Source organism: Oryctolagus cuniculus, chromosome 2 (assembly GCF_051225735.1).
Source record: "Oryctolagus cuniculus isolate XC-2025 breed Fujian yellow rabbit chromosome 2, ASM5122573v1, whole genome shotgun sequence".
Classification (NCBI taxonomy): Eukaryota; Metazoa; Chordata; class Mammalia; order Lagomorpha; family Leporidae; genus Oryctolagus; species Oryctolagus cuniculus.
This window is the reverse complement of record NC_142868.1, coordinates 13,828,468-13,854,342: the sequence shown is the minus strand read 5'-3', so window position 1 is coordinate 13,854,342 and position 25,875 is coordinate 13,828,468. Positions and strand designations below refer to the sequence as shown.

The 25,875-nt window shown below is 37.7% G+C and overlaps 2 long non-coding RNA genes and 1 pseudogene across 5 annotated transcripts in view; 1 reads left to right on the top strand and 2 right to left on the bottom strand.

Moving 5' to 3' along the window:
- LOC149127693 (GTPase NRas pseudogene) overlaps positions 1 to 12,352 on the bottom strand; it is a 51,050-nt pseudogene extending 38,698 nt beyond the window's left edge.
- Positions 1 to 25,875, bottom strand: part of LOC149127691 (uncharacterized) — a 405,872-nt gene that overhangs the window by 210,033 nt on the left and 169,964 nt on the right. The window lies entirely within an intron of this gene.
- Positions 12,563 to 23,284, top strand: LOC149127692 (uncharacterized). Of its 2 annotated transcripts, none has more exons than XR_016229577.1 (3): positions 12,563 to 12,960; positions 16,672 to 16,763; positions 18,624 to 19,263. It is a non-coding gene; the product is annotated as an uncharacterized LOC149127692 (long non-coding RNA). The 2 variants fall into 2 exon arrangements; XR_016229576.1 differs by lacking the exon at positions 18,624 to 19,263 and adding an exon at positions 21,758 to 23,284 and having other exon boundaries at positions 12,566 to 12,960.

Sequence of the window (25,875 nt, the reverse complement as noted above, 5' to 3'; positions counted from 1 at the left end):
ACAGCACTCCAGAATCCATTCCAGAAATCACCACACATTGGGAGGATAATTTTTGACCAATATGGGAAACACCATAAGCCAAGATAAACACCAATAACTGCATGCAATGTTTTGTATATCCAAGCAAGATAGCTGTGTAGTTCAGGCCAAGTTAGGCTTCCCCCTACCCCAACATTTTCCTGTTTAACTAGAGTTTGGGCTCAGTTACAAATAAATTGTGTCAAAAAGTCACTTCAAGGTGTATAATTTTTCCTAATATAAGAAAGAATGCCTTAAATCAGATATTCAGCCATACACTACATTTCTGCAAGATGATGCAAACTATATCCTGATGTTCTAAACATATTATCGAATCATCTGCAGTTACAGGAATCCATTTTTAAGCATTGCAGCCAGGCCATTTTCAAAGTTGGCATGAAACAGAGAAGTGATGAACTCAAGCTCCATCCATTTTCTTTTCCACTAATGAATACTCCCTTTGTTCCAAAGTCTCCCAAGTGACTCCCCTGACAATACAGGTAATTAATGGACCATTCTTGATTCTGATACTGTTGAAAATGTGAGGGGAATTGATAATTGAATAGGCATCCAAACTTTCCCATTATCTAAGTGACTAATAAGTTCACATTGAATTACTAACAATAATTTTTTCTAGGAAATTCTTTATAGCTTATGGATAATGCTCATTTGGCAAGAGAGAAAATGTAGATAACAAGGTTGTGCCAAATAAGATTGGAGTAGGAATTTTCCTTGATTTCTTTGCAGATGAAACTTGAGATTAGAATTCATGCAAGTTAGAAAGGTCTAGGGCCCATAATTAGACTCTCAAAAAGACAGAAAAAAGCAATCAAGTAGTATAAGTTGAAGATTTTTAACTTTTTAATGATTTAAGCCTAAAGTTTTTTTTAAATATTTAAAATAAAACATTTGGAGCAGGGTAGCTATCAGTAACAGCAATCAGATTAAATATTTCTGAGATTATTTCATTTAAGAAAGACTGTCAAAATTTATCACTTTCAGAATATCTCAACAATAGAGATTAAAATGAGTTTGGCTTTGACTTTTTTTTGAGTGAGTATAAAATGAAAGTCTAGAACTCACAATGTGGAAACCAAATATAAATCCACCTTCTATGGAATTGGTTTTTATGAATATTTGATTGAGTTTCTTCTCCTTTTCTCAAAGATGGTTCTGCCCTGACTCCAAGAGCACAAGCTGAATAAGAGCAAATTTAGCAGATACTATAATTTAAGTGTCCTTCAAATAAAAATTTCTTGTAGATGTGGGAGCCAGTGGAATTTTATTGTACCCAAGACAATGTGCAATACACAAAGAAAAGCCAGTCAGAGTTTATAATTTTTCAAACTATAATATTGCAATTAATCAGTTAGGAATAGACAAAATGACAAACAAATAATTGCACACAAATATCTGTTGCCATTTTTTGTTTTTTTTTTTCATAATAATATGGACGACATATGTGACAAAGAAGTAGCCAAAAATTGTTTTTGATTAAGCTTTACTAGGAATCAAAGAGAAGTTCTGCTTCATAGAATAAAGAAAAGAGAATTGAAAATAATAAAAAGAAGGCATGTATCAGTATATAAGAATTCAACAATTGTGGAAAAATGAGAAGGAATCTAAGTACCTTCTGAGGACTCAATGTAGTGTTGCTCTCCTTCAACAGCAGTGTCCCACGGCATTAACTGACACTCCACAGAAACATAATTTTGTAGTTAACTAAACTTGAGAAATGGCAAATGCTAATCTACCACCTGGAAATTCAGATTAAAATGTACATGTTAAAGGCAAACTTTGGAAGAAATATATTAACACTGTTCAAGCTAGCATTTTCTGACTCATGTTATCCTGGAAAATGCCTCTCTTCTGACATGGGTGCACTTGAACACACACTGCATTTCTCTCCCTTTTTTTTCCTCTCCTTCACTTATCTTTCATAAATACCCATTAACATTCACTACTGGCTGGCGCTGCAGCTCACTAGGCTAATCCTCTGCCTTGAGGCGCCGGCACACCGGGTTCTAGTCCTGGTCCGGGCGCCGGATTCTGTCCCGGTTGCCCCTCTTCCAGGCCAGCTCTCTGCTGTGGCCCGGGAGTGCAGTGGAGGATGGCCCAGGTCCTTGGGCCCTGCACCCCATGGGAGACCAGGATAAGTACCTGGCTCCTACCATTGGATCAGCGTGGTGCGCCTGCCGCAGCGTGCAGGCCGCGGCGGCCATTGGAGGGTGAACCAACGGCAAAAGGAAGACCTTTCTCTCTGTCTCTCTCTCTCACTGTCCACTCTGCCTGTCAAAAAAAAAAAAAAATCCACTACTATTCACAAATGTGAGCTATTGCAGTTTTTTTTTAAAGACTATTTATTTATTCATTCATTTATTTGAAATGGATAGTGACATAGAAAGGGGGAGAGTGGGGATAGGGGAGAGAGTAGAGAGAGCAGAGAGGAAGAGAGGGAGAGAGAGAGACAGAGACAGAGAGACAGAGAGACAGAGAGACAGAGAGAGAGAGATCTGCTATCATAATGTTTGCATCCAGAGTACTACACGAATGGTAGGTTTGAGTGCTTGAGACAAGAAGCAGACAAGTTGCAAAAATTCAAAGCCCAATATTTTTTAATTAGAATGACATTTGAATATTTGTCCAGTCACTTGAAATTCTCCACAACTGGACAAAACCAAATCATCTTTAGTCTGAGCTGGAGGTCTTTCCCTTCCATGAAGCTTTTCCCATTCCTCTTCACCATTACTAAAATCAAAATCAACAACTTCGTTTTCAGAACTATAACACTTCTCTACTACCCCAGTTGGAGCATGGCATACACTATACTATTACTATTTTATGTATTTCCTCCAATTAAATTATGTGTTCCTTCAATATAGAGATCTGGGCTTATTTATTATCATTACTTCTCACACTTCACCCTCTTTCCCTGGTTCCTGGAAACAAACAATTGGACATATATACTATGAAATGTATCAAAGCAGGAGTAAAAGAATGAATACATGTGTGAATGAATAAATACCTGTACTCACTGACTATATAAGGAATTAATTGGTCCACCTCGGTTTTTACAGTTTGCTGTTTGGGAAATCTCAGAAGTCAAGAATTCTGAAGCACCTCATGTGGGATTTTAGGTAATTAAAAACAATTAGCACTCACTGAGGTGCAGGGAGGCCCCACCTATTTCACTGTATCAATACAGACATATCTATTGATTTTCTGTAAGAAAACTGAACATGTTTTAAATGAAGAAATTGGTGGGGGGAGAGTTGTTTACTCAGTAATAGCTTTTTCTCAGAACATCACACAGAATGTGGAAAGGCCAAAATCAGGGGAAAATGTCAGACACCAGCAAGAAAAATGTTATGAAGGCTGATTATGTAAACCCTGTCTTGTTTGAAGGGTAAAGACTATAATCCACAGCTCATGTTCAAATTTCCTGTTTAAATATTGCTAGTTTGAATGGTAATCTGAGTTTCATGTTTGATTGTTCAGATAGGGGCTGAAAATATTGATTACCAAAAAATGAAAGCAGAGATTCATTTCTGAAAAAGCATCTAAGGAACATATTACATGATCCCAAGTAATAAATAATGCTGTGGAATTCTAACTCATTCCCAGACAAAAATATGATTATTTCTTCTTCCATACTACTTCTTAGCCTCCTTTCAATTGACTTAATGAACATCCTATATCAGGACAAATGAATAAAAGTCAAAACAAACAATCCAAGTAGCCAAACAGAACCATATTTGACACCACTATCTCACAAAGAAGACTATCCAGAGATTTCAGAACTACCACAAAATCCCCTGCTTCATCCTACCAGTATGAAGCCTCACTTTCCTAATGAACCACACAGAATCATTGCTTCATGCCATGTGTCCCAATAATTACCAAACCCAAGATGTGGTGGACAGAAGAGAATACTCACGGCCAAGAATCTCCAATTGAGGAAAACCTGCTATGGTGGACATGGTTTGCTTTGTGAACAATCAGGAAGATCAGGTCATAGTAGGAAGAATCAATCTTGCAAAAAGTTAACAAGCTAAATATTTCATAATGTGAAAGATGCCAACAGAGCTCCCCCTAATGTTACTGTTCCTTCAATAAATATATTTATATTATACTTAGAAATTTTCATGTTATTATTATTTTTTTAAGATTTCATTAATTTATTTGAAAGGCTGAGTTACAGAGAAGCAGAGGCAGAGAGAGAGAGAGAGAGAGAGAGAGAGAGAGAGATCTTCCATCTGATGGTTCACTCCCCAATGGCTGCAATGGTCGGAGCTGTACCAATCTGAACCCAGGAGCCAGGAGCTTCCTCCATATCTCCCACGTGGGTGCAGGGGCCCAAACATTTGGGCCATCTTCTACTGCTTTCCCAAGCCATAGCAGAGAGCTGGATTGAAAGTGGAGGAGCTGGGACTCGAATGGATGCCCAAATGGGATGCCAACACCACAGACGGCAGCTTTACCTGCTACAGCATAGTATTAGCCCCTCATGTATTATTGAGACACCAAACTTGACAGTATATGGAGAATTGAGGCAAAATTTTTGACATATATTTTTGATATAGAAAAATAATCTCATGTAAACATAAAAACAAAATTCAGATCAAAGTAAAAGCTGATACTTTCTTTGAAGCATTCAAGTTCCTTAAATTCTCCTGTTTGTTTTGTCTATATGCAAAGATCCCAAATGTTTTATGTACATAGTGGAAGTGTACAGTTCAGCTTAGCAACCAGTTCACTCAGCTATCTGGAATAAAACCCAGTATATCCACTTTAATGGGTATGAAATTCCAGTGAGTGGGCAAGGAAAATTATCTTCATTCACTCCAGGTTAAAGTAGCATAAAATCACAATAGTAAAGTAAGATTAAAAAAAAAAAAACCTAAATGTCTATCTTAATTCTAAAATTGCATCCTTTATTATTTGCATAATAATATCTTTTATGTCATAAAAGTAGGAGCAAATAGTATTATGGCTTTGTTTGTTTTAATATTTGTTGATTTTACTTGGAAAAATAAAAATAAATTTTATGACAAATCCCTTAAGTAAAAGCATATGTTATTTTATAAAATAAAAATATAGAAATATATGGAGGAGAATAATATGGCAAACACTCATGTTCCTCAAACTTTAAAGTCATTTTTATACAAAATGTATCATTTGGTATAATAATAAGCATTTTACATAATTAATCAGCTCAGATACTGCCAGAGTCCTCTTTTGCTTCTAGCTTTAGTGACCTATAATTCTAGGTGGCAGGAATAGGACAAGATTGTTGACTTTCACTATGCCACGTTACTCTTTGTAATCAACAACTTTGGGACAGTGGTAAAGGATGCTCTGATTAAACGTTCACACATGTGTTTTCTGTAAAATGCAAAATGACTGAAAAAGATATGAAACAATAAGAATCAATATTGAACACTTACATCATTAAAGTCTCTGTGTGAGCAGGGTCTTAAAGTTCCAAGACCATCCTCTTGAGCAGGTGAAGCTCAATAAACCACTTTTCACATTTCTATTATCCTGTCCCTGAGGAAACATCATTTTTGATTACCACAGTTTAAATATGTGGGAGTCTAAGAATCCATCAGAGAATTTAAAGCACAACTTTGGATCAAAATATCAAAGAATAATTGCATTAGTGAAGGTAAGATCAGTTTCATTTTAATTTAGGCACAGTTCAGAGCCAAGAGGCTCCTATAGCTTTCAATCTTTGTCAAAGGGAACATTGAAAACGCATTGAATGAGCACTCAGTTCAATCAGCCACGTGGAATACTTTCATGTATGTCCATTTCTTTCTTGTCCTACCACAATACTGAGATTCAAAACAGTTGAGCAGTTGGAAGATGTTAGGAGAAGAAGAGACACAACAATTCATACTAATTACTCTATTGACCCCATCAAGAAGCTCACTCATAACCACTTAGTCCATCTCGCTATGAACATCCCCTAATGGATCCACAGGCATTCCAAGTACCCCATGAACTTCACACATCCCCAGCCATTCCTGTGATCCCAGCCTCATGGATAGCAAATCTGAGCATCTCTTGCAGACAACCAGTTTGACTCTGGGGGATAGAGAAAAAGCAGGTAAACTCAAGAATTTCAGGGAATCATCATAAGGGAAAAAACAGTAGGTTCTTAGCATCCAACCTGGCACAGCAGTATCTAGAGAAGGCATATATCTTAAGAAATTCCCTTAAGACAGAACAAAGGGTGTGGAGCAACTGAATTCACTGAAAAAGTCTGAGAGAGACTCAGAATCCCTAGCTGTCCTTGTCTGATGAATGCATTTTTCTAATGATGTAGCTCAGCAAAGACTATAGGAGACAACTACTTTTTCAAATGTAAGAGCAGCAATGCAAGACTTCAGAAATATGAAAAATCAAGGAAACATGATACCACCGAAGGACAAAACAATATTCTATTAGCTGATCCCAAAGAAATGGAGATCTATGGATTGCCTGACAATTTAAGGAAGCTCAGTGATTTCAAAAAGATTTCAAAAGATGACAGAAATACAGCAATAGCAGAAAAATGAGATGTTAACAAAAGGATAATTTTTAAAAAGTTATAAATCATAAAAAATAACCAAATTCTGGAACTGGAGAGTGCAAAGAAAAAAACAAAAAATGCAATAAAAAGCAGCAACAGATTTGCTTAAGCCAAAAATATCTGAACTAAATACATATCATTTGAACATATCCAATCAGAGAATAAAGTAAAATAATAGGATTTTGTATGTTTTCATTACAAATACAAATCAAATATTTGAAGAGATAAATATTTGCCCTAATTGAACATTGCACAATATATACACATAAGGAAACATCACATAGTATGCCATAAATAAATAAAATTTTATGTCTGTTTTCAATAGATTTTCAAATCATAAAATCTGCACAAAATTTATAGAATATTTTCATATTTATCAAAAATACAGACCGTGCTGGGTCATAAAAATTCAGAATGATTACTTCTCTGAAGGAAACGCTAGAGAATTTTTGTAAACATCCAAATATATGATATTTATTTTCTAGAAATATTCCAAAAGAAAGAACAGGTCATCAAAGAAGGAGGTACCTTTCTCCGAAGGGAGGAGAGAACTTCCACTTTGACTATGACCTTGTGTAAATATGATCAGAGTCGGTGAACTCAAAAGGCTTCCATAGCCTAGGGTGATTACTGATGCCATAAACAAGAGTGTCAATTTGTTAAGTCAACAACAGGAGTCACTGTGCACTTACTCCTCATGTAGGATCTCTGTCCTTAATGTGCTGTACATTGTGATTTAATACTGTTTGAGTACTAGTTAGTACTCAAACAGTATTTTTCACTTTGTGTTTCTATGTGGGTGCAAACTGTTGAAATCTTTACTTAATATATGCTCAACTGACCTTCTGTATATAAAGAGAATTGAAAATGAATCCTGATGTGAATGGAAGGTTAGAGAGAGAGGGAAAGGGGAGGATTGCGGGTTGGAGGGAAGTTATGGGGGGGGGGGGTGAAGCCATTGTAATCCATAAGATGTACTTTGGAAATTTATACTCATTAAATAAAAGTTAAAAAAAGAAATATTCCAAAAGAAGCAACCAGGTCATGGTAAAATGTCACATGTACTTGTTGGACCCATACATTCCTCTGATATTCTTCTGGATATTAGAAATACTACAATGTCCAGGTACATTGGAAGATGCTTGAATCACTAGTTATGAACATGCAAATTAAATCCAGAGAAAAATACAAATAAGTTTTTGTAAAATATTGAAGAAAATATTCTTGGGAAATTAATGATACATCTGATGGGAAGATTGAAATATGGGTGGAGAATTCATTTACAGATATTTGGTTTCTCCTCTATGCAACCCAAATCCTGAGGCCATGGAGCCATGAATAATTGCTCAATTTTATGACCATCACCTAACGGATGTCACTGTCTCTCACCTATTTCCTTGGCTGCTCATGAGAAATAACTGCTGGCAAAGTCAGCTACAAGCAATGTATTGGTTGGGCTACCTTTGCTTGACATGAGCTTTAGAACTCATAGACTTAAGATTCCATTTTTCTTTTCTGCAACTCCTTGTTACATTTTGAATAGTTTTTATTACCTAAAGAGAACACATTTCAAGTAGTTCATAGATAGAATTCTAAGAACATAATTATACTTTCCTCCTTCCTTTCTATTTTTCATTTTGAATTTTTTGTGATAACATATTTTCATTTAGTCACAGGCTTAATGTTCCATTAAATAAATAGCTCAACAAGTAAACAGTCTCCTATCCAAGTACTAACCAGGCCGAATCCTGCTTAGCTTCTGAGATCAGACGAGATCGGGCGTGTTCAGGGTGGTATGACCATAAGAGAGTCAAAGCCAAAATTAACTATTGGGATTGCATTAAACTGAGAAGTTTCTGTACTGCAAAAGAAAGAGTAAAGTGAAGAAGCAACCACAGAATGGGAAAAAATATTTGCAAACTATACAACAGATAAGGGGTTAATAACCAGAATCTACAAAGAGATCAAGAAACTCCAAAAAAAAAAAAAAAAAAAAAAAAAAAAACCGCTTAAGAGATCAGCCAAGGACCTCAATAGATATTTTTCAAAAGAGGAAATCCAAATGGCCAACAGGCACATGAAAAAATGTTCAGAATCACTAGCAATCAGGGAAATGCAAATCAAAACCACAATGAGGTTTCACCTAACCCGGTTAGAACGGTTCACATTCAGAAATCTACCAACAAAAGATGCTGGAGAGGATGTGGGGAAAAGGGGACACTAACTCACTGTTGGTGGGACTGCAAACTGGCAAAGCCACTATGGAAGTCAGTCAGGAGATTCCTCAGAAACCTGAATATAACCCTACCACACAATCCAGTCATCCCATTCCTTGAAATTTACCCCAAGGAAATTAAATTGGCAAACAAAAAACCAGTCTGCACATTAATGTTTATTGCAGTTCAATTCACAATAGCTAAGACATGGAATCAACCTAAATGCCCATCAACAGTAGACTGGATAAAGAAATGATGGGACATGTACTCTATAGAATACTATACAGCAGTCAAAAACAATGAAATCAGGTCATTTACAACAAAATGGAGGAATCTGGAACACATCATGCTGAGTGAAATAAGCCAGTCCCAAAGGGACAAATATCATATGTTCTCCCTGATCAGTGACAACTAACTGAGCACCAAAAAGGAAACCTGTTGAAGTGAAATTGACACTATGAGAAACGGTGACTTGATCAGCCCTTGCCCTGATTGTTGATGAACAATTTAATACTTTATCCCTTTTAGTATTTTTAAGTTCTACTTAATCCTATTGGTTGAACTCTGTAATTAATACACAATTATTCTTAAGTGTTGAAATTTAACTGAAAAGTGATTGCTGTTCAATATAAGAGTGGGAATAAGAGAGGGAAGAGATGTGCAATTTGGGACATGCTCAATCGGACTTGCCCCAAATGGTAGAGTTAGAAACGTGCCAGGGGATTCCAATACAATCCCATCAAGGTGGCATGTACCAATGCCATCTCACTAGTCCACGTGATTAATGTCTGTTCACAACTGATCATAATGATAGGACTAAGAGTCAAAGGGATCACATAAACAAGACTAGTGTCAAAAAATACTAACTGATAGAATAAAAAAGGGAGAGAATGATCCAACATGGGAAGTGGAATACACAGCAGACTCATAGAATGGCAGATATCCTAAACAGCACTCTGGCCTCAGAATCAGCCCTTAAGGCATTCAGGTATGGCTGAAGAGCCCATGAGAGTATTTTAGGCATGGAAAGCCAAGACACTCTGGCAAAAAAAAAAAAAAAAAAAAAATTAAATGACCTAAATGAAGGATCTCTGCGAGTGAGGTCCCAGTGGAAAGAACAGGTCATCAAAGAAGGAGGTATCTTTCTCTGAAGGGAGGAGAGAACTTCCACTTTGACTATGACCTTGTCTAAATATCATCAGAGTTGGCGAACTCAAAAGGCTTCCATAGCCTTGGCAACTCATGACAAGAGCCTAGGGAAATTACTGATGCCATAAACAAGAGTGTCAATTTGTTAAGTCAACAACAGGAGTCACTGTGTACTTACTCTTTATGTAGGATCTCTGTCCTTAATGTGCTGTACATTGTGATTTAATGCTATAACTAGTACTCAAACAGTATTTTTCACTTTGTGTTTCTATGTGGGTGCAAACTGTTGAACTCTTTACTTAATATATGCTAAACTGATCTTCTGTATATAAAGAGAATTGAAAATGAATCTTGATGTGAATGGAAGGGGAGAGGGAGCGGGAAAGGGGAGGATTGCAGGTGGGAGGGAAGTTATGGGGGGGAAGCCATTGTAATCATAAGCTGTATTTTGGAAATTTATATTCATTAAATAAAAGTTAAAAAAAAGAAAGCAATACAAAAAAGTGTTCATCAGAGAAGAAAATTCTCTTTAAGTGTTCATGATATTAATAATTTTAACATGAAAATATATGAAAGTAAAATATCCATTGATCCATTGATAAAGGTAAATAAATAGTCAAATTTGAATACCTAGGGGCAGGCATTTGGCCTTGTGGTTGACATGTCTGTGTTCCATATCAGAGTGCCTGGGTTTGATTCCTGACTCTAACTTCCAATTCCAGCTTCCTACTTATGTAGACTGTGGGAGACAGCAGTACTTATTCAAGTAGTTGCATCCCTCCCACTCATGTGCAAGCTCTGCGTTGTATTCCTGGCACCAGGCTTTTGGGGAGTGAACCAAAAGGCAGAATCAATCAATCAATCAATTAACCTCTCTCTCTCCCTCTCTCGTGTGTGTGTGTGTACACGCGCGTGTGTGTGTGCGCCTCTTTAATAAGAAAAGAAATATATATTACTACAATGATATTTTAACTCTAGCATAAAGATTTTAAAATAAAAGCATCCAAATAATTGTAGCTATAATTTTAATGGCCATGCAGCATACATAAATATAAATTTTTGCATCAGGAAAACAAAATAGGGGCCAGCAGTGTGACAGAGAATGTTAAGTTGCTGCTTGTGATGTTACCATCCCATATCAGAACACTGATTCAAATCACAGCTGCTCTGTTTTGATCCAGCTTCCTGCTAATCAGCCTAGGAAAGCAGTGGAAGGAAGCCACCCATTAGGGAGACCAGGATGGAGTTCCCGACTCCTGGCCTTAGCTCTGTCCAGTCCTGGCTGTTGTGGTCATTTGAGAAATGAACCAGTAGATGAAAGATCTCTTTCTCTATATGTCTCCCTCTCTCTGTCACTCAGCTTTTCAAATAAAAAAAAGAAACAAATCTTTAAAAAAACATAGAGGAAGTTAAAACTGCAGACTTTTAATGTGCTATTGAATTCAGTAATTACCAGCTTAAAATAGACTGTTAAAAATATGAGATGTGGGGCCAGTGCTGTGGTTTAGTGGGTAAAGCGAGCACCTGTAGTGCTGGCATCCCATATGGGCACCGTTCAAGTCCCAGCTGCTCCACTTCTGATATGGCTCTATGCTATGGCCTGGGAAAGCAGTAGAACATGGCCCAAGTCCCTGGGCCTCTGCACCCACATGGGAGACCCAAAGAAGCTCCTGGCTCCTGCCTTTGAAATGGCCCAGCTCCGGCCAGTTGGGCCATCTGGGGAGTGAACTAGCAGATAGAATCAGAAGAATCAATATTGCCAAATGTTTATAATATCTGGTATGATTTGGATATAGTCTACACCCCAAGAGTTCCTGGTATGGTTCCTCGTATGGAGGTGTGTAGAGTTGGTGAGACCTTTAACAGATGATGTAGGAGGGGAGTAAACCTGGTCACTGGGAGTATCACCAATGTAATTCTTGCAGGGTGAACTACTCATGTTCCCACAAGAACGACTTATTTTGAGAGCCTGGGGCCGGCGCCGCGGCTCACTAGGCTAATCCTCCGCCTAGTGGTGCCGGCACACCGGGTTCTAGTCCCGGTTGGGACGCCGGATTCTGTCCCGGTTGCCCCTCTTCCAGGCCAGCTCTCTGCTGTGGCCAGGGAGTGCAGTGGAGGATGGCCCAGGTGCTTGGGCCCTGCACCCCATGGGAGACCAGGAAAAGCACCTGGCTCCTGGCTCCTGCCATCGGATCAGCGCGGTGCGCCGGCCGCAGTGCGCCTGCCGCGGCGGCCATTGGAGGGTGAACCAATGGCAAAGGAAGACCTTTCTCTCTGTCTCTCTCTCTCACTGTCCACTCTACCTGTCAAAAAAAAAAAAAAAAAAAAGAGAGAGCCTGGCCACTCTTTTGAATCCTTCATGCCATTACCTCTCCTTCTGTTCCTCTATCATGCTGTCAGATAGCCAAAGAAACTCTCACCAAAGGCCAAGCAGACAGTGCTTACCAATGATGGACTTTTAGCCTCCAAACTTACACCTAAGAAGCTTCTTGTCTTTATAAGGTGTGGGGAGCAACCCGGACTAGACTGAGTTACTGGAATTAAGACTTATTCTATGCATCTGCTCTCCCACAATATGGCGCTGGGAGAGGAGAAAACAGCTTCTACGCAGCTGCCTCCAGTTCAACCAATAAACTGTAGGACCTACTCCTGATTAGAGGAGAGCAGCGTACTCGGCATGTGGGCAGCCGAGTTAGGATTGGCGGAGGAGGACTATAAAGGAGGAGAGAGACGGCATTCACCAGGAACATCTACGAGGAACATCTAAGGGGAACATCTAAGGGGAACACCTGTGCAGCCCCGAGAAGAGCCGGCCGGCGGTGTGCCGCTCCCCTGCGGAAGTGGGGAATGTGGCCAGGGGGAACTGCCCTTCCACGGAGGTGGAAGGGATAGTAGCCAACCCGGGAAGAACCAGCAGCAAACCCGGGGAGGGCCGAGCAGACGAAAGAACAGCGCAGGGTCCTGTGTCGTTCCTCCACGAAGACGGGGAGCGACAATAAGGTACCAATAATTTCATCTTTTGTTTTAATAATAGATAAATAGGACAATATTCTACTCAAAATGATCTCTAAGTTAAATGAAATCACTAGCAAAATTCTAATGGCATTTTTATAAAGGTAGAAAAAGCAACCCTAAAGTGTTTGAAACAACAAAGATAACAAATAGCTAAGGTAATCTTGAGAAAGAATAACAAAGCTGGAGGTGTCACACTTCTTGATTTCAAGTTATTTTTCAAAGCTATAGTAATAAAAATACTATGATACTGGCATACAAATAGACAAATAAATCATTGAAGCAGAATAGAAATCCCAGAAATGAACCCATGTTCATACAGGCAACCTTTCTCCTGGAAAGTTGCCAAGAATATGCAATGGGAAAAAGAAAGTCTCTTCAATAAATGGTGGTGGGGAAAAATGACAGCTTAATGAGAAAAAATAAAATTAAATCTTTATCTCATGTCATATTCAAAAATCAAAATGAATTAAAGGTTTAAACATAAGACCTAAACCTATAAAAATACTACCAGAAAACAAATTGACACTACTCTTGGAAATAATTTTTGGATATGACAACCAAAATTCCACCAATAAAAGTAAAAGTCAACCAATGAGATCACTTCAAAGGGAAAGTTTTCAGCACAGCAAAGGAAACAATCAACAAATTAAAAGACAAATTATGAAACAAAAAAAAAAGTTTGGCAGCCATATATCCAATAAGGAGTAAATATCAAAATTAAAAGTAAATCATACAACTCAATAGCAAAAATCAAGTAGCCTGATTTTTAAAAGATTTAGTTATTTAAAAAACAGAATTACAGAGAGAGGGAGAGAAAGACAAAGAAAGAGATATTCCATCTGCTGATTCATCCCCCAAATGGCTGCAAAGGCGAGAGCTGAGACAGAACAAAGCCAAGAGCCAGGAGCTTCATCTGGGTCTTTTTATGGGTAATAGGGACCCAAGTACTTTGGGCATCCTCCGCTGCCTTCCCAGGTCATTATCATGGAGCTGGATTGAGAGTAGAGGAACCAGGACAAGAACCAGAGCCCATCTGGAATGCCAGCATTGCAGGTAGTGGTTTAACAAGCAAGACCACAATACTGGTCCCAAATAATCTGATTTTAAAAATGGGCATAGGGGCTGAACAGTCATTTTCCCAAAGAAAACAAACAATGGCCAACAAGTGTATTAAAATGTTCTCAACATCACTAATTATCAGGAAAATGAAGGTCAAAATCACATTTAGATACTGCTTCACAGCTGTGAAGATGAAGATGGCTATTATCAAGATAACAAATGATAGCAAGTGTTGATGAGGATGTGGACAAAAAGGAACCCTTGTATAACTCTGGTGGGAATGCAAGCTGCTATGACATTTATGGAAAATAATGTGAAATTTTTTAACAAAATAAAAACAGAATTACTGTATAATCCAGCAATCCCAGTACTAAGATTTATATCCAAAGGATATGTGAGTAATGTTTTGAAGAGATACCTGTACTTCCAGGTTCACTTCAGCATTTTTTACAATAGCAAAGATATGAGAATCAGCTAACTGGACAAATTACAAGATGAAGAAAATGTGGCATATATACACAAAGCTAAGTATGTACACAAAGTCTTTTAAAATCCTATTGTTTGTGACATCATAGATGGACTTGGAGGATAACATACAAGTGAAATAAGCCAGATGTAAAGACAAATACTGTATGATATAACTTATTTGTAGAATATAAAAAGATAGAACTCATACAAACAGAGAATCAGATAGTAGAAAATGTCAGATGTTGGTCAATTGGTACAGACTTCTACTTGTAAGATAAAAGTCTGGAGACCTGATAGATAGACTGGTGGGTATATTTAGGATAATTTAGTATATGCTCAAATTTTGCTAAGAGAATAGGTCCTAAGTATTCTTACTGCACACTTACACAAAGCTACATTAGGTTATGGACATGTTGAATAGCTTACTATGGTAATCATTCATACTGTGTATATATATCAAAACATCACATTATACATATTAAATATATACAAGTTTTGCTTGTTAATTATATCTCACTAAAATTGGAAAGATTAAATTTATGGTTGAAGGATTAAATGAGATAACATAGGTAAAGCATTTTGCCTAGTGCTCAATAAATACTTCTAATCATTTCTGTTATTATGAGTTTATCTTCCACAGAGGAATTATACTAAGTCTAAAAGTTTTTGAATCTGAAACTTATGTCTTTGGACTGCTAAGTACATTTTCCTTGTTACCATCAAGGCTTTGAAATTTCCCCTCTCAACACAAAAAGTTTATTTTATCTAACAACTTTTAAATGTTTGCAATCTTACACCCAAAAATATGTAATTTGCATTTATTGCAGATTATTCTCTCTAAGACCTCCTTGGCAAATCAGGGCCTAAGCAATCTAATATATCATTTAAGAAACAAAGTTATAAATACCCAATATATGAGACACAATACAAAAGTATGAGGCAAATCTCAGAAAGTATTATGTGTCAACGGTCACAGAAATGTTACAAGCAATATGTTTTGTTTTCTACATGATAATAAAAATTATGCAGGCTGAAGGACTGTAAAGAAATCTGTAGTAGAAAAGAGTATAAAGTTGGGCCACTAGGGATGGGTAGGATTATCTTTGGCCAAGATGCAACTCGTTAAATGGGTAAAACCAATGAATAGAAAACAGAGTAAATCAGGAAAACTGGAGCAGTACAAAGTGATAAGAAATCTTGATTTTTACATAAACTAGTTCCCAGAAGTAGAGCTGTCAAAGTTCCCAAACATCCAGTACTTCTGGGAAGGCATCAGTCGGCAGAAATTTCCTCAACTCTGCCTGGTAAAATATTTCACTATATTTTTACTAGTTCTCTTTGGTACAATGGAACTATTCTTTACCAAATTTCTAGATTTTGAAATTTCATTTGGATTTAGAATTTAGATTTAGAATTTCTCTTCTTTTCTTGACTTCTCATAGTTTGTCACTTTTTTTCTTTCATGTTTCAGCGTTTAAGCTGCCTCCTCCTTTCTCCCCATACAGTATCTCTTCATCCTGTTTGCCCTGTGCCCAGTAAGAAACCACTTCATCCTTTCTAGATGCAGAGAAGACCAGTAATCAGTCTGTCTCTGATACCACAAAATCTGTTTGCAGGACTATTTGAGAGTCTGTACATGCCTGCCATAAAAATGGGGGGTTTATTCTCCAGTGAGAGGAGAGCAATTGAATGTGGAGGAAGAAGAGGATTGTGTTGAAAAACAGTTACAGGTTGAAAATCCCTAATCTGAAAATCCAAAACCCAAAATGCTTCATGATCTTAAACTTTTTAATGCCAATGTGACACCACAAATATAAAACTCTACACCAGATCTCTTGTGACAGGTTGTAGTCAAAACACAAGGGAATTTAAATTATACAAAATATCTTTAGGAAATGTGGATAAGTGTGCTAGGGTTTGAATGTAACTTGTTCCCTATGGGTTCACATACTGGAAGTTTCATCCCTAATATGCTGATGTGGGAGGTAAGGGAACCTTAAAAGAGGGCCTATGGGGAGGTCCTTGGGTCACCATGGGCATTGCCCTTGGAAAGGAGTGCTGGTCTCTTGGGGTGAATTCTTGAAGGAGAAAGTTGTTATGGAAGCCTGAGACTTCCTTCAGATCCCTTCTTGGATTCTTATCTGGTCCTATGATCTCTGCCTCTTGCAGATGCTCCCACATGACATCATCTACCATTATACCCCAACTTGGGGCCAAACCAGTGGAATTGCCTGATCTTGGATTTTTCAGCCACCCAAACTGTGAGTTCAACAAACCTCTTTTCTTCAAAGTACCCATCTTCAGATATTTCACTATAGTAAGGAAAAATTGACTAATAAAAAGTATACATAGGGCTGGCGCCGTGGCTCACTTGGCTAATCCTCCGCCTGTGGCTCCAGAATCCCATGTGGGCCCCGGGTTCTAGTCCCAGTTGCTCCTCTTCCAGTCCAGCTCTCTGCTGTGGCCCAGGAAGGAGTTGGAGGATGGCCCAAGTGTGTGGGCACCTGCACCCTCGTGGGAGACCAGGAAGAAGCGCCTGGCTCCTGGCTTCAGATCGGCGTAGCTCCGGCCTTAGCAGCCATTTGGGGGGTGAACCAACGGATTCGGGAGGTGAACCAATGGAAGGAAACATTTCTCTCTGTCTCTCTCATTGTCTGTAACTCTACCTGTCAAATAAATAAATAAATTTTATTTAAAATAATCTTTTTAAAAAAAATGTACATAAAACACAAATGAATTTGTTTACCCTTGGGTCTCTTTTTTTTTTTTTTTTTTTTTTTTTTTGGACAGGTAGAGTGGACAGTGAGAGAGAGAGACAGAGAGAAAGGTCTTCCTTTGCCGTTGGTTCACCCTCTAATGGCTGCCGCGCTGCGGCCGGCGCACTGCATTGATCCGATGGCAGGAGCCAGGTGCTTCTCCTGGTCTCCCATGTGGGTGCAGGGCCCAAGCACTTGGGCCATCCTCCACTGCACTCCCTGGCCATAGCAGAGAGCTGGCCTGGAAGAGGGGCAACCGGGACAGAATCCCGCTCCCTGACCGGGACTAGAACCCGGTGTGCCATGGCCGCAAGGCAGAGGATTAGCCTAGTGAGCCACGGCGCCGGCCTTGGGTCTCATTTTTAAGATATATAAACATGTATTTGAAGTATTTAAAATCAAAAAATATGAAAATTGAAAAACTTCTAGTCCCAAGCCTTTAGACAAAGAATATTCAACCTGTGTTAATCTTTTTGTAGTTGCAGAATTTCAAATGCTAGAATTTGGCCACCCACTAGAGAAACCAAAGAATTCAAAGCACTATTAACCAAAGCAGCAAAAATTGAACTCAATTATTGCCTCAGTCTGCGAGTCTCTGTTGGTGCCTAACAATCATTGTGTGTCATTCTCTGTTGCTGCATTCTATTCATTCACTCACCACTTAGTGCTCCAGGATTTTTTAAGGTGCAAAGGGTGTTTTCTGTTTCAATCAGACTTTCATATACTTGTAAGGTGAAACTCTCATAAACTTTTAACTTGGAGCTAATTGGAAGTTATGATTCTCACCTACAGCAATTGTCCCTACTGAACCATGAAGTCCACTCAGGTGTATTTCCTGTAAACACAGAAAGACAGTGCTCTGAAACAGACTGCACAGGGACCGTGAGAATCTATGGTAAACACTCTTGAAGTCTGGCAGCACACCTATGAATGTTTGAGACTCATGCATGAGCCTTGACACTCCAGGGGTCAGGTGCTGGCACAGAATCTTGAAAGCAAACCTATAATTCACACGTGAGTCCTACCAAGAACAATGTCAATATTATTCAGGCTCTAGATACTTTCTCACAAATCATAGTTGAGAAATTCAATTTGTAAAAAGTTCCTTCTTTAATGACTCAAAGTTAGCATTCCTTTATTGTCTACTGGTCCTAATCTTGTTTTCTGAGATTAGGAGAATACCATTTCCAGAATGGTAAATTATAAAGCTTCACAGAAATGATAACAAGGATATCAGCACATGAGGATGGAGACCAAGTGTCCACCACGTACGTCCACCATGTACACACCCCCACTTCCATATAAGAACCCTTCACGCCATTGTCAATAATTCTCACTTCTTCATAGTGTTTTTTCTTTCTCTAGGGTTGTTGACAAACCAAGCCTGTACCCTGCCCTCGTGAGACCTGAGTAATCCTGAATTGTTGCTACTCGGTCATCTTTAGAAGTGGTACTTTATCAAGGTTCACATGGGTCTGGGATAAAAGCAAAAGCTCAAGTATTGTGCAGTCAATTCTGCAATCCTCCATTGTCAGCCACAGACAGAACAGATAGTAGCAAAAGATTTGTAGACAGGCCCATTGGCCAGGCCACACTGCCCGGAGAATCATTTCCCTGGCCTAGACTTTGGATTGGTTTCACTTGGAAACTTCAAGTCCTAGCTACAGCAATTTTCAACTGAATCATGTTTATGAAAACAGCAACTTGGAGCTTGAGGGGATTATGACACCAAAAATTATTGCAAGTTTAGAGGCTGAAAAGTACATTTCTAGCCTTTGGAAAAGGTCACCCTTCCTGTTTTCAGGTTTATAAGCCACGATGTTTGTGGTGGCTCTGTTTCAACTCTTGTTTCTTTCTCCTGAGGGCATTTCTGTGTAAATGTCACTTTCTCTGTCTAGTGCATAGCAGGGTGGTTTGAGGAGGCTTTGTCCGTAGATATCTGAGGCTCTGCTGGCCTGGTAAATTTTGGGTTTTGTTTAGTTTCTTTATTTTAATTGATCTTGCTTCTATTTGCAAATAAATCTGTAATCATAAAAAGATTTTTATAATACGATACTCCCCCCCCCCAAAAAAAAAAAAACTAACCAACATAAAACAGTCTCACACCACCATTCCTACAAAGAGACAATGCCTCAAACTCGGGTTTGTGGACTAGTAACCAATCAGCTTTTCCTGATAAAATTTGGAAGCCATTAGGGACAGACACAGGAGTCACAAGCACAGAACAATCTGTCTGCTTCAAGAAAGGCAATAAGATCTGTGTGGCTTAAACTCATGGACAACCAGATTCTGCTTTCTCCTTCAACAGCTTAGCAGGACTGTGTCTGACATCTCGAGCAAGGACATTTCCTGTAGAAATATTTTGTGGGCTGGAAAGGAAGAGAGAGAAATGAAAACAGGGGGCCAGAACACTATGATTTAGAAAGTTATATCTCAGTGATCGATAAGTTACTTACACTTAACCATGGTCTCCCACTCATAAAATGAGTATTGTAAGAGATTTAAATGACATTACACAGGTAATATGTTTTGTATAGTAAGTACTCCATAAAGAGTAGCTTCCATTATTGAAAATATTAACATCATCATCCATCAATATCCATGGGGGATTGGCTCCAGGAACTCCCACGGATACCAAAATCCTCAGGTATTCAAGTCCTTTATATAAAATGAAGTAGCATTTCCACAAAATGTCCATATCCTCCCACTCTAGATTACATGTAAAGCCTAATACATTATAAATTCTAGGTAAATAATTGCTATGCTATATACTACAGTGAATAATGACAGGGAAAAGCTAGTATATTAGTTTAGTATGGACATTTAGTATTTTCAATCCTTGTTGGTTGAATCCACAGATGAAGAATCCACACTACAGACAGTTGATTGCAATTTATTACCATATTTAGATTACAGAATCTTAGGACCCAAGAGCTTCTTGCTCATACTTAGGCCATCAAGGGCCTAAAGAAAGGATCAGATGCAGATAGCAGCCTCAATTCTAGCATTATCCAAAAAATGTTCTTGACATCACTTGATAATGCAATATCTAAACAGCATCCGCCTTCTACTAAGCACAGTATTAGGAACAAAAAACAAATGGACTTTTGAATGAGATTTTCCATAGAAAAGTGGTTATAATTCGGGGAAAGATTGGGGCAGAAAGGTAGTAAGTAGTTTCTCAATACTGTTGATAACATTGTTTATGGAGCAAAATATCATATTCTAAACAGCAAATAAGCAAACAAAATTTTAGGTCAGGGAGCATCCTATGTTTACAGAATATGAACAATGCCAGCACAAAATATGCCAGCACAACAGAATTACACATTTCCACATGAAATTCAAAGTATTAGTGACTTACTTCATTTTATTCATATTATAACACAAGTTTCAAAGTCTCTAGTTCATGAAAGTAATTCTGCACCTTTCTAATACCCTCAGGAAGGGAATAACCTCATCTTTCATGTCATTAGTCTTTCCTAAAGTCAGCAAACTGGATGGAGGGGCATAGTACACAATGATCCCACACATTCTTCCTTAAGAAGCTGATTATGAATTAGTGGTTGTCAGCAGTAAAATCTTCAAGAGGAGGACAGAACACAAAATACAAAACTTCTAATCAAAAAAGCCTTTACATTCTGCAAAGATTAGATTTAAATACACTTCTTAACATTAACTTCTACTTAACAGTCAAATGAGTCCTTTCCATCATGACAAATATAAGCGCATTAAATTGGAGCCTCTTTTGTCTGTTGTGTTTTACATAATTAAAAGAGAAGAGGTGATGTGAAAATATTTTAATTCCACTAATTAGGAGTCCAATAATTAACACAGATAAAGTTTGTAATGCATCCATGTCTTTATGAAATCTAAAAGAACTATATTTCACAAGGGGATATCCACCTGAAAAGTAAACATACTCAACAAATTAAGTAGAAGTATATATTAAGTAATCAGCTTCTATAGGGGACACTTAACAGGCTGTGTAGGTATTTGACAACTTAATCTTAAATCAAACTTAGAAATATCATTAATTATGTTTTTCATTTAATGTACACACCCATTATAGAAACATCAATTGAACACCAACAATGTGCCAATTGTTTGAGAAACAGATGTGATCAAAACAGACAGAATCTCTTCTAATCAAGTAGTAAGCATAGCTTTAATTCCAAACGTGAAATTCAGAATTCTTATAAGCAGAAAAATTAGTACTTTTTACCTTACCTGAGAGTCATTTAACATATATGTAGATACCACTAACTGCTAACTTATTAATCTTCATAATATGCATAAATGTCTGTTTTCCTAACCATAAGCATATTTTAAGAAGATCAGAAATTCCCATCTTTGTTCAAAAATTTATAACCAGTAACAGTACTTGCTACCATTCATTAAATTCTTTCTTCTTGACAAGTCCTATGAATGCTCTATGTATGTTAATATAGTTAATTCTCACAGAAATCATATGTACCATTCTCATCTCCGTTTCTCAGATGAGGAAGCTATGACACAAGAAGGTGCTGTCATTTGTCAAGAACACTCTTCCTTTAAGAAGCAGAGAAGGGCCTTGCATTGGAAACCAAAGTTGTGAACACACCAACACACTCACTTCATGATCGAGGACTCCCTCTCAATACACCACAGGTTTTCTGCTTTAACAAACCTTGATGGATGCATTGTGGAACTTTATACGATTATAGGATATTTTGGTGGTAATTGTTGTGTCTAGTTTTCCTTGAAATAGGAAGTACTTTGAGTCTAAACAACATCCAAGTGGAATGAACGCATTGCCTAATGTTACGTGGCAGTATTTCTTTATCCTGATAGAAAACTGTAGTTCTTTGTAAATTAACTGGTGCAGAAAAACCAGGGATAATACTTAAGTCAGATTTTCCTATTAAAACTATCATTTGGTGAGGAAAACAATTTCTATCCTACTCATAAAGAACAGATTTACTTCATTCATATATTATTCTATTTTAAAGCAGAACTAAAGTAAATAAAATGTCTCTATCCCAGAAAAGCTTAAGGGAAAAAGGACACAATTTCATAACCTTCTCTGTGCAGACCTGGGTCATCTGAATCATCGATGTTTGTGTTGAGTAATATGGAAACACTTGGAACTTAGAGTCAGAAAAACTAAGTAAGAGATTTAGCACCACAACTTAAAAACTTTCTGACCTTGGGAAAATGAGTGACTAAATTGCTGTAATCATCAGTGTGTCTGTTAATTAAGATACTCTCAATGCTGCCAAGCACACAGAGGATTGTTAGAAGAGTAAAATTGGATGACGAATATGAAGGTGCTCTATGAACTCTACACCAGTTCAATTTAATTCAATTCACAAGCATTTGTTGATGTTGTCTGTAATAAGAACTATGGAAAGCCTCAAGATTTCAAGATCAATGGGATCTAGTCCAAAGCTTTGTAGAATTATTATTGTTAGTATGTTAGTTTCAAGTCCTATTTCTAGTAGAATAGAGTTGTATTTTATATGTAATATATATGTAATTTATGGTAAACTTGGGCCTCTTGTTTCATATTTACTGTGAAGTTCAGTTTCTAGGATATAAAGCATACTTCATACTTTAAATCATTGCTGTGGTTTTATGTTTTTCTGACATACTAATCACCATTTCTGTGATTTGTTTGTTGACAAATTCTTAGTTGAAAATATGTGTCAATTATAATGCTATTTCCATAAAAATCAGTTGCCTCTTTATAACATGTGTCTTTAAGAATACATTGCACTCTAATTTGGAGCCTGCCTGTATTTCAGATCAAGGCACTAGGACTCTGACAGTTTCCTTCTCTGATAAAATGAATTGTGATATTTGCAAAACTAAAATGTGATATTTGCAAAAAATAAGATCACTGAATATTCTTCAGTTCCATAGACCATGGTTCTGAGGTTGTGGTTATTATGATCAAATTATCTCCTGTATCATTCACTTATCATTCATTTACCAAGCAGTTATTGCACAGTCACTATGTTCTAGGCATTGTTTTGTATGCCCTAGGGACATGAACAATAATAAAAATATTGAACAAATTAATGATATAATCTCTTCCCTTGAAGATCTCTTAGAAATAAATATTCCTTGGCTCAGTTATAATGCTAAGCATATCTCATCAAATAAACAGAGAGAGATTACTCTCTAGCCTTGGAATGTGAACTTCCAGACAATACACTTAAGTAGAAAAATAGAATTCCTGATCAGTTTGAATCATTTTGGGTAAATTCCTGTTATTTAGAGCTAAATGTAATTCCTAAAACATACAAATCTCTCATTCATAAGGGCCTAAAGAAGGAATCTTGCCTCCTATACTACTCTGGACAGAAGCAAATGTAGAAGAAAGATGCCAGAAGCAAAACATAAGATGGTGAGAAATAATATGCAGGATCTTCAAAAAACTAAAAAAAACTCCAACATATGATCCAGTGATCCCCCTATTAGGTATACTCATTTTTCCAAAGGATATTAAATCAGTATGTTAAAAAAGATACCTGAACTCCCATGTTCATTGCAAAACTATCCACAAGTGTCAAGAAATGGAATCAACCTAAATTTCCATAATGGATGAATGGATAAAGAAAATGTGGTGTGTAAACACATTAGAATACCATTCAGCATTAATCAGACGGTAGAAGGAAATCCTGTTATTTGCAACAACATAGATGAACCTGGGAGACATATGTTGGGTGAAAGAAGCCTGCCAGAGGAAGACAAATCCACTTGATTTCACTTATGTATTAACCTAAAAATATCAGAACTCATAGAAGCAGAAAGAAGAAGGGTTACCAGAGTCTGGGAAAGGGGACATGGGATTGAAGAATACAGAATTTCAGTTAGGAGGAAATTCAGGAGATCTATTGTACAACATGGTAGCTGTGGTCAATAAGAATGTATTATATACTTGACAATTGCTAACAGTAGGCTTTAAGTTTTTACCACCAAAAATTCAGTGCAAAAAATAACTAATGTATTAACTAGCTTGACTTAGCCATTATGCAGTGTACTCATATATATTTCAAAACAATATATGTACACTATAAATGCATACATTTTTTGATTTGCAAAATAAGTAAGAAGCCAGGAAATGTTTCAGAAAGCATTGGAAACTTTTAAAGTATAAGTTATAAGGCTGGCGCCTCGGCTCACTAGGCTAATCCTCTGTCTTGCGGCGCCGGCACACCGGGTTCTAGTCCCGGTCGGGGCACCAGATTCTGTCCCGGTTGCCCCTCTTCCAGGCCAGCTCTCTGCTGTGGCCAGGGAGTGCAGTGGAGGATGGCCCAAGTGCTTGGGCCCTGCACCCCGTGGGAGACCAAGATAAGTACCTGGCTCTTGCCATCGGATCAGCGCGGTGCGCCGGCCGCAGCGCGCTGGCTGCGCCGGCCATTGGAGGGTGAACCAACAACAAAAGGAAGACCTTTCTTTCTCTCTCTCTCACTGTCCACTCTGCCTGTCAAAAAATAAAAATAAATAAATAAAAATAAATAAAGTATAAGTTATAAAGATGCTCATGGCCTGTCTAGAAGGCAACTGAAGAGAAAACACCTCAGGCAAAGCAAAAATGTGGAAGCATGAGAGAGAAAGACATATTCAAGAGCAAGAAGTTTCCATGATGTGGCTGAGATTCAAGAATTACAAGAGGAGTCAGGATGCATAAACAGTAGAGAGCTTATGAGTGACCTAGAACGCCATGCTAAGGAGTTCAGCCCCAGTGGGGAATTCCAGGTGCTTCAATGCAGTCCATTAAACCATGTTGTGTCCACCCTTGTTGATGCTAACAGAAGTTTCTCTATAGCTAGAGATACTTGATCACTGAGAAAAAGGGAAAGCTTGGATGGTGGCTACAGAAATGCTTGCTAAGACATGGCACAAGTCCTGCCAAATGGAAAAGGCAGTGCCTTCCCTGCAGTTGCAGAAGCAGGCCTCCCAGAGGCTGAGCGTGACACTGCACTTTTATGTCTCTAGTTTTCAGAACGTGGTGTAAATCAGACTCATGGATCACTCCCTAGGGATCGCCTCTGCTCCATCATGAGATCAACGTCATCATCTAAAAAAAATGAAGTCCTCAGAAATTTTTTCTTCTACTTTCTTTTCACTGTATTTTATTTTCATGTGGAGATTTCTATCAATCTCTTTTAATTAAAAACTAAATTCACAAATATCTCTTGAGTTCCTATTGTGTGTCAATTACTGTGCTAAGAATGCAGTGGATTCAAGTTTACAATCTAAAGGAGGACATGACGTTTAGGACAGTATGGCATGAGGTAACATAACTTAGGTTGCCAGATTTAGTACACGCAAACACAGGATGCCCAGATAACATTGAATTTCAGATTTCACACATATTTAATATAAAAGATTATTCATTGTTTAGCTGAATAAATTCAAATTTAATTATATGTTTAGTGTTTCATCTGGCAACACCAACAATAAAGGATCTATATGGAGAAAAGGATGCTACAAAACAAAAGATATTTTGATCCCTATAAAGTACTTTAAAATGTGCCATGATAATACTTTTCCTTACAGAGTTTTTATTCAGTGAGTACTCCCAGGTATGGTCGAACTGATTGTTCATATTCAGTACACACTCTGA